The sequence below is a fragment of the Pongo pygmaeus genome, chromosome Y (assembly GCF_028885625.2).
Source record: "Pongo pygmaeus isolate AG05252 chromosome Y, NHGRI_mPonPyg2-v2.0_pri, whole genome shotgun sequence".
In the NCBI taxonomy this organism is placed as follows: Eukaryota; Metazoa; Chordata; class Mammalia; order Primates; family Hominidae; genus Pongo; species Pongo pygmaeus.
The window spans coordinates 29,252,978-29,268,844 of NC_072397.2; the positions used below are offsets into that span (position 1 = coordinate 29,252,978).

At 37.4% G+C, this 15,867-nt stretch overlaps 2 pseudogenes; both read left to right on the forward strand.

The window, feature by feature from the left end:
- Nucleotides 1–9,481: 9,481 nt before the first annotated feature.
- Nucleotides 9,482–11,082, forward strand: LOC129025876 (glutamate dehydrogenase 1, mitochondrial-like; annotated as a pseudogene).
- A 2,534-nt stretch (nucleotides 11,083–13,616) lies between these two features.
- Nucleotides 13,617–14,925, forward strand: LOC129025718 (heat shock transcription factor, Y-linked-like; annotated as a pseudogene).
- The last annotated feature ends 942 nt before the right edge of the window (nucleotides 14,926–15,867 follow it).

Below are 15,867 nucleotides of genomic sequence, written 5' to 3' on the forward strand. Positions count from 1 at the left end.
GCAGGTTGTTCAGTTTCCATTTAGTTGAGTGTTTTTAAGTGAGATTCTTAATCCTGAGTTCTAGCTTGATTGCACTGTGATCTGAGAGATAGTTTGTTATAATTTCTGTTCTTTTACATTTACTGAGGAGAGCTTCACTTCCAACTATGTGATCAATTTTGGAATACGTGTGGTGTGGTGCTGAAAAAAATGTATATTCTGTTGATTTGGGGTGGAGAGTTCTGTAGATGTCTATTAGGTCCCCTTGGTGCAGAGCTGAGTTCAATTCCTGGGTATCCTTGTTGACTTTCTTTCTTGTTGATCTGTCTAATGTTGACAGTGGGGTGTTAAAGTCTCCCATTATTAAAGTGTGGGAGTCCAAATCTCTTTGTAGGCCACTCAGGACTTGCTTTATGAATCTGGGTGCTCCTGTATTTGGTGCATATATATTTAGGATAGTTAGCTCTTCTTGTTGAATTGATCCCTTTACCATTATGTAATGGCCTTCTTTGTCTCTTTTGATCTTTTTTTGGTTTAAAGTCTGTTTTTTCAGAGACTAGGATTGCAACCCCTGCCTTTTTTTGTTTTCCATTTGCTTGGTAGATCTTCCTCCATCCTTTTATTTTGAGCCTATGTGTGTCTCTGCACATGAGATGAGTTTCCTGAATACAGCACACTGATGGTCTTGAGTCTTTATCCAATTTGCCAGTCTGTGTCTTTTAATTGGAGAATTTAGTCCATTTACATTGAAAGTTAATATGGTTTTGTGTGAATTTGATCTGGTCGTTATGATGTTAGCTGGTTATTTTGCTCGTTAGTTGATGCAGTCTCTTCCTAGTCTTGACGGTCTTTACATTTTGGCATGATTTTGCAGTGGCTGGTACCTATTGTGCCTTTCCATGTGTAGCGCTTCCTTCAGGAGCTCTTTTAGGGCAGGCCTGCTGGCGACAAAATCTCTGAACATTTGCTTGTCTGTAAAGTATTTTATTTCTCCTTCACTTATGATGCTTATTTTGGCTGGATATGAAATTCTGGGTTGAAAATTCTTTTGTTTAAGAATGTGGAATATTGGACTCCACTCTCTTCTGGCTTGTAGTGTTTTTGCCAAGAGATCCACTGTTAGTCTGATGGGCTTCCCTTTGAAGGTAACCCGACCTTTCTCTCTGGCTGCCCTTGTCATTTTTTCCTTCATTTCATCTTTGGTGAATCTGACTGTTATGTGTCTTGGAGTTGATCTTCTCGAGGAGTATCTTTGTGGTGTTCTCTGTGTTTCCTGAATCTGAATGTTGGCCTGCCTTGCTAGATTGGGGAATTTCTCCTGGATAATATCCTGCAGAGTGTTCTCCAATTTGGTTCCATTCTCCCCGTCACTTTCAGGTACACCAATCAGACGTAGATTTGGTCTTTTCACATAGTCCCACATTTCTTGGAGGCTTTGTTCTTTTCTTTTTATTCCTTTTTCTCTAAACTTCCCTTCTCGCTTCATTTCATTCATTTCATCTTCCATGGCTGATATCCTTTCTTCCATTTGATTGCATTGGCTCCTGAGGCTTCTCCATTCTTCACTTAGTTCTCGTGCCTGGGTTTTCAGCTTCATCAGCTCCTTTAAGCAGTTCTCTGTATTGGTAATTCTAGCTATACATTCTTCTAAATTTTTTTCAAAGTTTTCAACTTCTTTGCCTTTGGTTTGAATATCCTCCCATAGCTCAGAGTAATTTGATCATCTGAAGCCTTCTTCTCTGAGCTCGTCAAAGTCATTCTCCGTCCAGCTTTGTTCCGTTGCTGGTGAGGAACTGCGTTCCTTTGGAGGAGGAGAGGCACTCCGCTTTTTAGAGTTTCTGTTTTTTCTGCTCTGTTTTTTCCCCATCTTTGTGGTTTTACCTACTTTTGGTCTTTGATGATGGTGATGTACAGATGGGTTTTTGGTGTGGATGTCCTTTCTGTTAGTTTTCCTTCTAACAGACAGGACCCTCAGCTAAAGGTCTGTTGGAGTACCCGGCCGTCTGTGTGGGGTGTCAGTCTGCCCCTGCTGTGGGGTGCCTCCCAGTTAGGCTGCTCAGGGGTCAGGGGTCAGGAACCCACTTGAGGAGGCAGTCTGCCCATTCTCAGATCTCCAGCTGTGTCCTGGGAGAACCACTGCTCTCCTCAATGTGGTCAGACAAGGACATTTAAGTCTGCAGTGGTTACTGCTGTCTTTTTGTTTGTCTGTGCCCTGTCCCAAGACTTGGAGCCTACAGAGGCAGGCAGGCCTCCTTGAGCTGTGGTGGGCTCCACCCAGTTCAAGTTTCCAGGCTGCTTTGTTTACCTAGGCAAGCCTGGGCAATGGCTGTCACCCCTCCCCCAGACTCGCTGCTGCCTTGCAGTTTGATCTCAGACTGCTGTGCTAGCAATCAGCGAGACTCCGTGGGCGTCGGACCCTCTGAGCCTGGGGCAGGCTATAATCTCCTGGTGCACCATTTCCTAAGCCCATCGGAAAAGCACAGTATTAGGGTGGGAGTGGCCCAATTTTCCAGGTGCTGTCTGTCACCCCTGGAGAGGGCACTCCCTGAACCCTTGTGCTTCCTGAGTGAGGTAATGCTTCACCCTTCTTTGGCTCATGCACGGTGCGATCACCCACTGACCTGTGCCCACTGTCTGGCACTCCCTAGTGAGATGAACAGGGTACCTCAGATGGAAATGCAGAAATCACCCATCTTCTGCGTCACTCACGCTGGGAGCTGTAGACCGGAGCTCTTCCTATTAGGCCATCTTGGCTCCTCCCCTGAAATTTTAGTTAATAATAATTATCACTTTTGTTTGTTTGTTTTCAAACCATGCTAGATGTAGTCACATTTCTATGACCTGGTAAATGAAATTCAGCCTTTGAATAATGAGAAGTTTTTTTTTTTTTTGAGACGAAGTCTCGTTCTGTCACCCAGGCTGGAGTGCATTGATGCAATCTCAGCTCACTGCAAGCCCTGCCTCCTGGCTTCACGCCATTTTCCTGCCTCAGCCTCCCAAGTAGCTGGGACTACAGGAGCCCACCATCAAACCCGGCTATTTTCTTTTTCTATTTTTAGTAGGGATGGGGTTTTGCTGTTATCCAAGGTGGTCCCCTGACCTCTTGATCCACCCATCTCAGCCTCCCAAAGCACTGGGATTACAGGCATGAGCCACCATGCCGGGCCTTTAATTTTTAATAATTATATTCACATTTTGTTTTTTAAAGCAGGCATTTTTCTTTTTCTTTTTTTTTTTTTTACTGTTGTTCTGTCTGTGTCATATAAGCTGTACTTATTTTTAGGATTCTCTGAATATTTTTCTCAAATTAAGGTTTTTCTGCTAAGGAAAAATATTGTTTTTGAGATAATGCTACATGGACCCATTAGCAACATGATATAACTATTAAAATCAGGCTGCTAAGAGTATAAAAGCATCTGGTTGAAAATAAAAAGTATCTGGTTTGAAATAAAGCCGAAAAAAATGTTAGGTTTTAGTGGCAGTTTGCATATTTAAGATACAGCTATGAAGTAAGTGAACCCAGAATACTTTAATTTTGGAAATGTTGGTACTCAAGTAATTTATGATTCCTTTACTTTTTTGCATAGATATTGACAGAAACTAAATAAATTAGAATATTTTAACTGTAGTAAATAATTCTTAAATTTCTGTTTGTCTTCCTCAGTGATCAGAAATTGTTTGGTTTTCAAATAGCATCTCAGCACTTATCATCAATGGAGATTAAAACACAAACTTTCCTCTGCCTTTCTAGATCTGATACATCACACCATGCAGTCATTGCAACCTTGGCAGTGTTTCTTTTATTAGAATCTCCATATGGGATGTTCACTAACACTTGATTAACAGCCACTAACAAACAACAATAACAAAAATGTAAAATTCAAGTCCTGATATTGTAGTTGGTTTTACCCCTAGGGTGTTGAATTTAAAACAGATAAAGATGGATAATTATACTGACAAAAAGTGAATGAGGCAGACAGAATATAAAATTCTAATAAAGTCTCCATCTTTGCTCTTGGTTGCTTGTGCTTTATGTTTTCTTAGCACTTCACTGTGGCGTGCATGTCTGCCTAGCTAATTTTTCTATGCCATGAACTTCATCAGTGCATAAACTGGATATTGTTTCTTTTTGTATCAATAATCTCAGGTGTAGAGAAAAACATATAGAAACATGATAGATATGTGTAAGATAACGTTATTTTTCTCTGTAGCTACAAGGAAATTATGACATTTGGAGCTCCTGTGTATGTTCTCATTCCTTCCACAACTAGTTTAACAGCCATATTTGTTGTGTGGTAATAATTCCAAATATGTCACATAAATGATATCATGAAATCTGTAAAAATACATTATACTCACAAGAGAACTCTGAATTCTAGGAGAACAAACTATCTTATTCCTCATAAGTTATTTATCTCAGAGCACATAGCCATCAGTGTCTGTGTCAGTAATGTTTTCTGATTTACAACAAATAAGAGACTTTTACATACACAGATTCTGCAACCAGATTTCTGCAAACGTATATTAAGATGTTTGAAAACAAAAACAAAAACAAACCAATACGACCGTAAAATGTAACAAATTTAAGGCCGTTAGAGTATATTATCTGCCTATGGAGCATTTACATTTTATTAAATATTTATGTAGGGAAAAAGTAAACTATACAAGAGGAAGGATGTGAATTATACTTACATACTCCATCATTGTAAATCAGAAGCTTAAGCAGACACAAATTATAGTATTTAAGAGGCTTCTGGAGCCAATCCCCTATAACTATCAAAGGATTGCTCTATGTAAATATTTTAAGCTTTGGTAAGAAAATATTGCTCATGTTAGCGATGGCATAATCACCCTAATGATGTTAATTATTATTTACTTATACTTTTATAAATAAATTTAAAAGATTATAAGCCCTAATATTATTATTAAATTGTTTTAATGTTTGCTCAGGGAATGTGAACATTTTACATGTTGTCTGTCTATGGTATGTTAACATAATTAAGCACTTGCTGTTTAAATAATTTTTTTTCTTTTTTTTTTTTTTTTGGCCAACATAAAGGATTTGAGTATGAATAAAAATGTGCATTTACATTCAGTGATTACTTTGAATTTCCTTGGGAGTTGGATACGTGACCTTACACAGAAGCAAGCATTGCAAAGCTGGAAGAGAATATTGTCCAATCAGAAAATCAGTTGATTTAACAGAAAGAGTAACCTGAAAATAAAACTACAAAGATCACAAAATGCAGACTTTTAAGTGTGCCTGTATTCTGTGGTCAAGCAAGCAGTGGGCATAAATATTCTTATATTATTCAAAAAATGGTAGGATGATGACTGAGATTCCTGGTATAAATTTGATGGTGAAGATTTAACAGGATTTAAAATTGATGATGATGAGAAATTTTATCGAAGGCCTTTTCGGCATCTATTGAGATAATCATGTGGTTTTTGTCTTTGGTTCTGTTTATATGATGGTTTGCATTTATTGATTTGCGTGTATTGAACCAGCTTTGCATCCCAGGGATGAAGCCCACTTGATCATGGTGGGTAAGCTTTTTGATATGCTGCTGGATTCAGTTTGCTAGTATTTTATTCAGGATTTTTTTGCATCGCTATTCATCATGGATATTGGTCTAAAATTTTCTTTTTTGTACATATGTCTCTGCTAGGATTTGGTATCAGGATGGTACTGGCTTCATAAAATGAGTTGGGGAGGATTCTCTCTTTTTCTATTGATTGGAATAGTTTCAGAAGGAAAGGTACTAGCTCCTCTTTGTGCCTCTGGTAGAATTCAGCTATGAATCCATCTGGTCCTGGACTTTTTTTGGTTGATAGGCTATTAACTGCTACTTCAATTTCAGAGCCTGTTATTGGTCTATTCAGGAATTCAACTTCTTCCTGGTTTAGTTTTGGGAGTGTGTATGTGTCAAGGAATTTATCCATTTCTTCTAGATTTTCTAGTTCATTGGTGTAGAGGTGTTTATAGTAGTCCCTGAAAATACTTAAATGTTAGACCTAACCCATAAAAACCCTAGAAGAAAACCTAGCCAATAAAAGACATAGGCATGGACAAGGACTTCATGTCTAAGACACCAAAAGCAGTGGAAACAAATGCCAAAATTGACATATGGGTTCTGATTAAACTAAAGAGCTTCTGCACAGACAAAGAAATTACCATCAGAGTGAACAGGCAACCTATAGAATGGAAGAAAATTTTTGCAATCTACCCATCTGACAGAGGGCTAATATACAGAATATACAAAAATTAAACAAATTTACAAGAAAAAATCAAACGACCCCATCAAAAAGTGGGCAAAGGATATAAACAGATGCTTCTCAAAAGAAAACGTTTATGCAGCAAGAAGACACATCAAAAAATGCTCATTATCACTGGCCATCAGAGAAATGCAAATCAAAACCACAATGACAGACCATCTCACACCAATTAGAATGGTGATTATTAAAAAGTCAGGAAACAACAGGTGTTGGAGTGGATGTGGAGAAATAGAAAATCTTTAACACTGTTGGTGGGACTGTAAACTAGTTCAACCATTGTGGAAGACAGTGTGGTGACTCCTCAAGAGTCTAGAACTGGAAATATCATTTGACCCAGCCATCTCATTACTGGGTATATACACAAAGGATTATAAATCATGCTGCTATAAAGACACATGCACACGTGTGTTTATTGTGGCACTATTCACAATAGTGAAGACTTGGAACCTACCCAAATGTCCATCAATGGTAGACTGGATTAAGAACATGGCACATATATACCACGGCATACTTATGCAGCCATTAAAAAATGATGAGTTCATGTCCTTTGTAGGGACATGGATGAAGCTGGAAACCATCATTCTGAGCAAACTATAGCCAAGGACAGAAAACCAAACACCACATGTTCTCACTCATAGGTGGGAATTGAACAATGAGAACACTTGGACACAGGATGGGGAACATCACACAATGAGACCTGTCATGGAATGGGGGAAGTGGGGAGGAGGGAGTGATAACATTAAGAGATATACCTAATGTAAATGACGAGTAAATGGGTGCAGCACACCAACATGGCACATATATACATATTTAACAAACCTGTACATTGTGCACATGTACTCTAGAACTTTAAGTGTAATGATAAAAAAAGAAATTTTAAAAATTAGTGTTTTGATGGAGAGTACATGAATGTATTTGATCACATGCTGAAGTGCATGTCATATAGACAGCAGAAGAGGGGATAAAATGCTTACATAGTTTTGAAATAATAAACAAGTGGACATGATTAGTGAAGAAGATGAGATGATAAGACATATATTATGGCTAACTGTTGCAAGACCACATCATATCATCATGTCACCAGCCTTCGAGAAAAGTGTATGGAAAAAAAAAAAATGACATTTATTCCTAAGTGAAAGCAATAAAGTTCAGTATTTGCAGTTTGTGAAAGAACTGCTTACTTGTAATGGTGTTTATTTAAACCCTGCTCGTGCTAAGCTTTTAGATTAGCTTCTTAGTAACAAAAATAATGTGTGCTTGGCTTCTATGATTCTTTACAAGGCATCAACATGTTTTTAATACTTTTCTTCAGTCTTCTGTTTGCTTTTTTCATAGAATCATTAGCCTTAATTTATGTGAATGTGTTTCGTTTCTGGTTTAGTTATTTTAAAGTAAAAAATTTAAGATATCTGCACCTTAGAATAGTGGACCTTAATGTATGGATATATGAAAATCATTTATTTATTACACCAGTTATTATTTTTTACTCAAGCATTAGTTTAAAATGTGGGTTAGTGAAGTGGTAAGATCGTCAGTAAAAACTACTGTTAACTAATAAGAATTATGTTAAGAAACAGCTTGAAAATACAACTGTCTTTGACTGTATAGGTACTTTTTATTTAAAGAGCAGAATTATTTTTCTGCCTGAATCAAAATAAATTACTATGATTAGTACACAGATTGCTGCTACATTCCTCATTATCACTGTATTTTACATTTTAAAATACTAATTTGTGTTCCTGCCAGTGACGGGTATATGGCTTTGGATTTTATTCATAGGGAACTTATAATTGGTTTGGTTGTCTATTATACTTCTTTACATTTTTCTAATCATAAAAATATTATTTCAAATTTTAAATATACAATAAACATTTTTGCAGTAATTGTGAGAGAATTCTTCATAAACTTAAAATTGTGTAATCTAAGTGTGTGTTTATTATTTCAAAATTGGTTCCTACTCCAATAACTTTGTATTGCACCTTTTTCCAGTGTATCATTAAGTATGAATCTTTACCTTTTCTAAATAAAATATTAAGTGATAATTAAAAAGATAATAACATATTTTAGCTGAGGTTTTCTTGCTCATAATAATAATTCCAATAATTTGGAAGGCCAAGGCAAAAAGATCGCTTGAGGCCAAGAATTTTGAACCTGGTTTGGCAAAATAGTGAAACACAATCTCTACAAAAGTTTTTACAAATCAGGAAGATATGGTAGCTCACACCAGTAACCTTAGCAATCTATAAGTCCATGGTGGGTGGATCACTTCAGGCTTATAAATTGAGGCTGGCCTGAACAATATAGCAGGACTCTGTCTATAAAAAATATTAAAATAATTAAAGAAACTGAATAGTTATCTGAGCCTACTGGCCTTTTCCTGGAGAACCTGCTAACTGGGAGGCTGAAGCTGCAAGAGCATGCGTATCACAGGCTGCCACTAAGGAGATCAGACAGGTACCTGATTCTTTTACGTAGCTAAGTGGATACAGCCTACTTTACGTTTACCTTTTTTCATGTAAAAATGCTTCTTTTCTTGCCTTTTTATGACTATAGGTAGACTTGTAGTTTGGAGTCAGAAGACAGCTTTAGCTGAGTCATCTCCCCCTGAAAACACAAGGCATACTCCCTCCCTACACAGTCACCCATCTTAGCAACCCAAAATGCTCAGCCAGAATTTGACTTAGATTGTCCTACATTTAATGTGATTTTGTCTTCTGATCCTCCCATTAACGCTCTCTTTTCTCCACACTCATCTCCCATCTTTTGCTACTGTCAGTAATCATTCATCCCCTCCCATCACAAAAGAAGCGTATACTCCATTCAGATAGAGCGACATGAAAATTCTCCAGAAAAGTAAAAAATTAAAAATATATATATTTTAATGTTGCACTTTTTTTAATTTTTAAAAAAGGTCAAAATTGAGGAACCACATGCATCTGGTAGAAGACGGGTTTTATCTTCACAAAGAATTTACTGATGTGAACATTTTTGTTACATAATATTAGTAGAAAAAAATCTGAATTAAACAAGAACAAAAAACTGCAAAACCTGGGGTGAAGCCCTGCTGCTTTCCTGGTCCGGGCCCGCTGCCCTGGGCTCAGCGGCCGCCCAGAAGGCCGCGTTGCTGGGCCAGGCCCGGGGACAATCCGCCCCCACCCCGCAGTCGGGGCTCGCATTGGCCACATGGAGCCACTACAGCGAGGCGGTGGCCGACCGCTAGGACGACCCCAACTTCTTCAAGATGGTGGAGGGCTTCTTCAATCGCGGCGCCAGCATGGTGGAAGACAAGCTGGTGGAGGACCTGAGGACCTGGGAGAGTGAGGAGCAGAAGGAGGACAGGCTGCGCAGCATCCTGTGGATCATCAAGCCCTGCAACCATGTGCTGAGTCTCTCCTTCCGCATCGGGCACGACGACGGCTCCTGGGAGGTCATCTAAGGCTACACGGCCCAGCTCAGCCAGCACCGCAAGCTCTGCAAGTTAAGTGTCCATTACAGCACTGATGTGAGTGTAGATGAAGTAAAAGCTTTGGCTTCTCTGATGACATACAAGTGTGTAGTGGTTGATGTGCTATTTGGGGTTGTTAAGAACAATCCCAAGAACTATACTAGTAATGAATTGGAAAAGATCACAAGGAGCTGGCAAAGAAAGGCTTTATTGGTCGTGGCATTGATGTGCCTGCTCCAGACATGAGCACAGGTGAGCGGGAGATGTCCTGCATCGCTGATGCCTATGCCAGTACCATAGAGCACTATGACATTAATGCACAAGCCCGTGTTACTGGTAAACCCATCAGCCAAGGGGGAATCCATGGACGCATCTCTGCTACTGGCCATGGTGTCTTCCGTGGGATTGAAAACATCATCAATGAAGCTTCTTACATGAGCATTTTAGGAATGACACCAGGGTTTGGAGATAAAACATTTGTCCTTCAGGGATTTGGTAATGTGGGCCTACACTCTATGAGATATTTACATGGTTTTGGTGCTAAATGTATTGCTGTTGGTGAGTCTGAAGGGAGTATATGGAATCCAGGTGGTATTTACCCAAAGGAAGTGGAAGACCTCAAATTGCAACGTGGGTCCGTTCTGGGATTCCCCAAGGCAAAGCCCTATGAAGGAAGCATCTTGGAGGTCAACTGTGACATACTGATCCCAGCTGCCCGTGGGAATCAGTTGACCAAATCCAATGAATCCAGAGTCAAAGCCAAGATCATTGCTGAAGGTGCCAAGGGGCAAACAACTCCAGAAGCTGACAAGATCTTCCTGGAGAGAAACATAATTGTTATTCCAGATCTCTACTTGAATGCTAGAGGAATGAGAGTATCTTACTTTGAGTGGCTGAAGAATCTAAATCATGTCAGCTGTAGCCGTTTGACCTTCAAGTATGAAAGGGATTCTAACTACCACTTGCTTTTGTCTGTTCAAGAGAGGTTAGAAAGACAATTTGGAAAGCATGGTGGAACTATTCCCATTGTACCCACGACAGAGTTCCAAGACAGGACGCCGGGTGCATCTGAGAAAGACATCATGCACTCTGGCTTGGCATACACAATGGAGTGTTTTGCCAGGCAAATCCTGTGCACAGCCAGGAAGTTTAACCTGGGATTGGACCTGAGAACAGCTGCCTATGTCAATACCATTGAGAAAGTCTTCAAAGTGTACAATGAAGCTGGTTTGACCTTCACATAGATGGATCATGGCTGACTTCCTCACTATCCTCTTCACGTGTAACTTCTGCAGACCTATCACAAGTTTACATGCAACCACAGAAATCCCTTTCTCTCCTGACTCATTAATAATGGATACCATTCTCAACAAGTCAGTCCAAATCAGCCCATTAAGGAGAAATAAGTTAAGGTTAGAGGATCATGTACAAGCTGAGTGTGAAAGTAGAAGTCCCCTACACCAGAGAGCCATTTTGGTATTTTGCCTTCAAATAAAAAGCCTCCTCCATCTGGCTGTGCAGCCTTGCTCTGTGGCTTTTCCCAATGCAATCAGTGCTAGTGCTGGGGAAGGGACAGTCAAGAGCAGTCAGTTGCTTACTTATTTTGCTCTGGATGAGTCTGGGATATGCTGTAACTTTAACACATTTAAGAAGTAGGTGTGTGGCCTTTTCAGAAGGTGGCATGGTCCTCAAGTGAGTTCTCAGTATTTTATATCAGCAAAATAACTCAATTTTGCAGGTTGCAAACAAATATAAAAGCTGTTTGTGTTTACAAATTTTATTATTTTAGAATAGAATAAGTACATGCTGCTGTAATAAAATTGTCTTTAATCACTTAACAAGCCTAAGCTTGACTCAAACAGTGAATGCCTATAAAAATAATAAATGAAAAAAACTAGTATTTTTATATCATAAATCAGTATTATTTATAGCTTATCATTCATGTATTGTTGTCCAGCAAACATTAAAAGCCCTGTGGATAATTAAGTTTTCTTCATACATGCAAAATGTTGGAGGCTATTTTCATTAAAACCATCAGAATTTGCTTACTATAATTAAGACACATAGTCCAAAGAATGCAGGAAACTTTTTATCATGTTAACTAATTGTTCTCTTTTGAAGATCTATGGTTGACTAAACTATAATTCAAGTAGAATGTCCCAGAAAAAAACCACTTTGGCTCCCTGTTTGGAGTCTGGCAGGCTCTGAGCATTGCCAATTGCCCCTACTCACCTGACTTTGTATCCTCTCCTTTTAGAGGCTTTCCATTCTGCACCCAGCTTCACTAACAGAGAGCTGAAAACAACCTTGGGTTGAGTGTTTCATTTGGGAGTTATTTTGCCAGTGCCTTTTGAACAGTAGTGTCCCCATGAATTGCTAGATAATACATGTGTAAGAATCAGCTTTTTTTTTTTAACTATAACACCTTTCAGAAATTTCTAACTACTTTGTAACTGCATGGATTAACCTGTTGATAAAAGCAGTTATTTAAAGTCTACGTTTTCCAAAAAAAAAAAAAAAAAACCAAAACCTAAAGGATGTTAGACGAAGACAATCTTCTAACAATGACACCTCTTCCCAGTATGAAAGAACTAACTCCTACGATATGAGAAATATCAATATTTTATTTCTTTCTTCTACATGTATTCAACACTTATCAATGTCAAAGAGTTCAAATTTTAATATGTCAAATTTCAACCATGAAGATATAAAAAGTCTTACTGTTAATGCAGCATTGCTATTTTATTCAATAGCAACATTACTTTATAAATTCAAATCCTGCTTAATAATGTTAACAATTATTTGCAGGACACAAAGATTATTCCTTACAAAATCTTTTTTCATAGAGATTATGTTCTTGGAGCCAAATAAAAATTTTACTGCTTAGACAAACATACATGCTTACTTTTCTTACAACATTTTCTTGTTGTTATTATTTTTATTGTTATTATTATTTATTTACATCTCCTACTCTTTGGGATCTCCTTAAAAGTAAATCACCTTCTTTTAAAATCTCTTTCATCATTAACATTTGTCAGATATTTACAGACAGACCAAATAAAATCATTATTTATTTTTCTGATATGACTGAAAAAGGTTTTGAAGAGATATGCATATAAATAACTTTTTATTCTGAAATGTAATTAGTTAGTTTTATTCACAATTGTTCTCCCCTTGATTTATCAAGGTAAGTTTCACATAATGAAAAATTACATTTGAGTGTACAATTCAATGGAATTTAATATGTTTATGATGTCGTACAATCATCATCTATCTTTAGTTCCTAAACATTTCTATTGCGCAGCAGGAAACTCCATATCTACTAAACAGTTCTTTTTATTTCTCAGCCTCTCATAACCAGTAACCTACTTTTTTTCTCTATGGCTATATCTTTTTACCACATTGGTTTTGCACTGCAACAGTTTTCAATCCAACATGCCAAAGTCATAGAGGTTTTAAAATCGTTCACTTTTGTTTTCCTTTTCCTTTTTCTTTTTTTTTTTTTTTTTCATTTTGCAATTACCAGGACCTATGCTCCTCTCACCAGTCTAGTAAGAGTGTCTGTGTCAGGGAGAGAATTACATTTATTTCAGGGATTGAGGACATTATTTTCTTATTTATTTAAATGCTGCTACAGGGATGTGATTTTGCAGCCTACAATGTGTAAGTGAGCAGTCTATGTTTTATTTTCACTGGCTACATTTCTCAGACTGGGAAGGAAATACTTTTGGCCAGATTTTTATTGATTGCTAGGAGACTAAAGTCCTCTTGTGATGTCTTTGCTACTCAGCTTGACATATACTAGAGTGATGCTTTAGATTGCCTTACCTGCATAAGCCTTCTGAAGCTGCGTTTGAAGCTTCAGTCTTGAAAACCATACAGGCTGGAAGAGTATCTAAAGAAATATTTATTTGAGATGGCACATGTTTCTTCAGAAACTCAAGTTGTTTCTCCCAGAGATGAATTAACTGATTCAGAAGCCTCCGCTAGATCACCACTGTGTAAACTCACATTCCCCGGGGACTCAGACTTAAGGTCAATGATTGAAGAAAATGCTGTTCAGGTTTTTTCACAAGAATCCTTGTTAAAATGGCCATGTGACACAGTGTGTGTTTCTGAGCCAGATAAAGATAATGATTTTTTTTTCTCTGACCTTCCCCAGGAAATATCAGAAAATATTTGAGAGTGACCAATTCAAGTCTATTCTATAGGATGGGAATGGAACTTGCATAGTGATTAATGAAGGACTTGTCAAGAAAGAAATTTTGGATAGAAAGTCTCCTTACAGAATATTTCAAGCTGACAGTATCAAAAGTTTTGTTTGACATCTCAGCCTTTATGGATTTAGTAAAATTTGACAGAATTTTCAAAGATCTGCCTTTGTAGCCACCTTTCTGGCAGGAGAGAATGAATCCATTGTCTTAAGCAAGATATTTAATATATTTCAGTTACCACTTTACATAGAGTATATATGTAATTTTACTTTGTACATCAGTAAATATGTTAATACATGAAGTAAGACCAGATTTTGAAAATTATATAAAATACTAAGGTAAAATTTTTTTAATTTTTTTGAAATTATTGAGTTCAGCTTGAGAATTAATCTTCCAGCATTTTAAGAAATTTTGCTAACAACTTTGAATCTTACCAGTGAAATCAAAATAAATGTACCAAAGCCACTTAATGCAATGTTACTATTAATATATAACATGTTTTCACTTGAGGGCTTAACAACTTTAGTGCTCTTTTCCCAAAAGCACATTCTTGAAAATAGTAAACCATGTTCATGAATTTTTTGATGATATTAAGTTTGTGTGATGAAACAGAAATCTGATATTTTAAGTGTTTGTTATTGTCACTTGTCTCAACAAATTGCAACAGATCAGAATGCTATTTTAAATCAGTTGACCTCTATTCATATGCACTCTCATAGCACCTGCATCCAAGCAAGTGGCCACATTGTGAATTTCATTACAACCACAACTTCTCAATACCGCAACATAATTCCCTTGCAAAACTGTTTTCTGGGGCTGATAGTGGAACCATCCGCTCTTCCAACAAGATATCCTGTGGTATTAGTCTACGAGGCTCCACATCCTAACCTGCTACCAATAGGCAAACCATGGTTGCAAATGCCTACGATACCTGATACATCAGCTGTCCCTCATTCCAGACCAGATCTTCAACCATCACAACTGGACAAATATCACCCTAATTACAAATGATCTTCCATTAAAACAGTATCAGATTATGCATGACAACAGAGACTAACATTTACATAGGCCAAAAAAACCCTAAAAATATCTGCAATTATCTTACTGAAAAATAAAACTGCATGACAACTTATATGTTTGCTTTTTCTTTATTTCTCAAAGTATAGTTAAAAGTAAAATGATGTTTTCTTTCAGTGTCAGACTGTTGTACTACTTCCTATAAAAATATATGTGGGCTTTTTGATTATTTGTAAGGAAATTTGATGTGCTCCTTTGTAAGTTAAGTAATTTAGTTCTTTAAAGAAGAAAAAATAATAAAGTCTTTGGGTCCACTTGCTGCTGAAACAACATGGTTCCACTGCCTGGGTAATTTGTAAAAAGGCTTATTTTGCTCATGGTTCTGGAGGTGGGGAAGTCCAAGGGGCTGCACCTCATGAGATCTTCTTTCTATGTTACAACATGGCAGGTTGACCTTATACGGTGAAGGGCATGAGATGAACAGAAAATCGGGACCAAACTCATCCTTCATCAAACTCACTCACAAAATAACTAATTTGTTCTCCAGATAGCAAAATCAGATAATAAAATCAGAGTGGCACTTAATTTGCAGCAGCAGGATTGGAATTCTTACTGTTGAGGTTGGTGGTAGCAAACTCATTTATGGTTGGTTTCTGCTTCATGCTTAGATGGTGTGTTGAAATATTTTGTACTTAGAACTTTTTAACATTTCCTGATTAGGGCTTTTTAAAATAGAAACAAACCCTTCCTGTTTTGAATTTAGCCAATTTATTGTAAAAATTCGTTCATAGGTTTCTACTTTTTAGACTGTGGATTTCTTGTAGACAGAAATTGTATCTTATACCTCTTTTTCTTCAGCAGTGGTGTGCCTGGCACCTAGTTGAATTGTCAGATTTGTTGAATAAGTAATGTAAAATTGTACCAGAAGTAAACTAT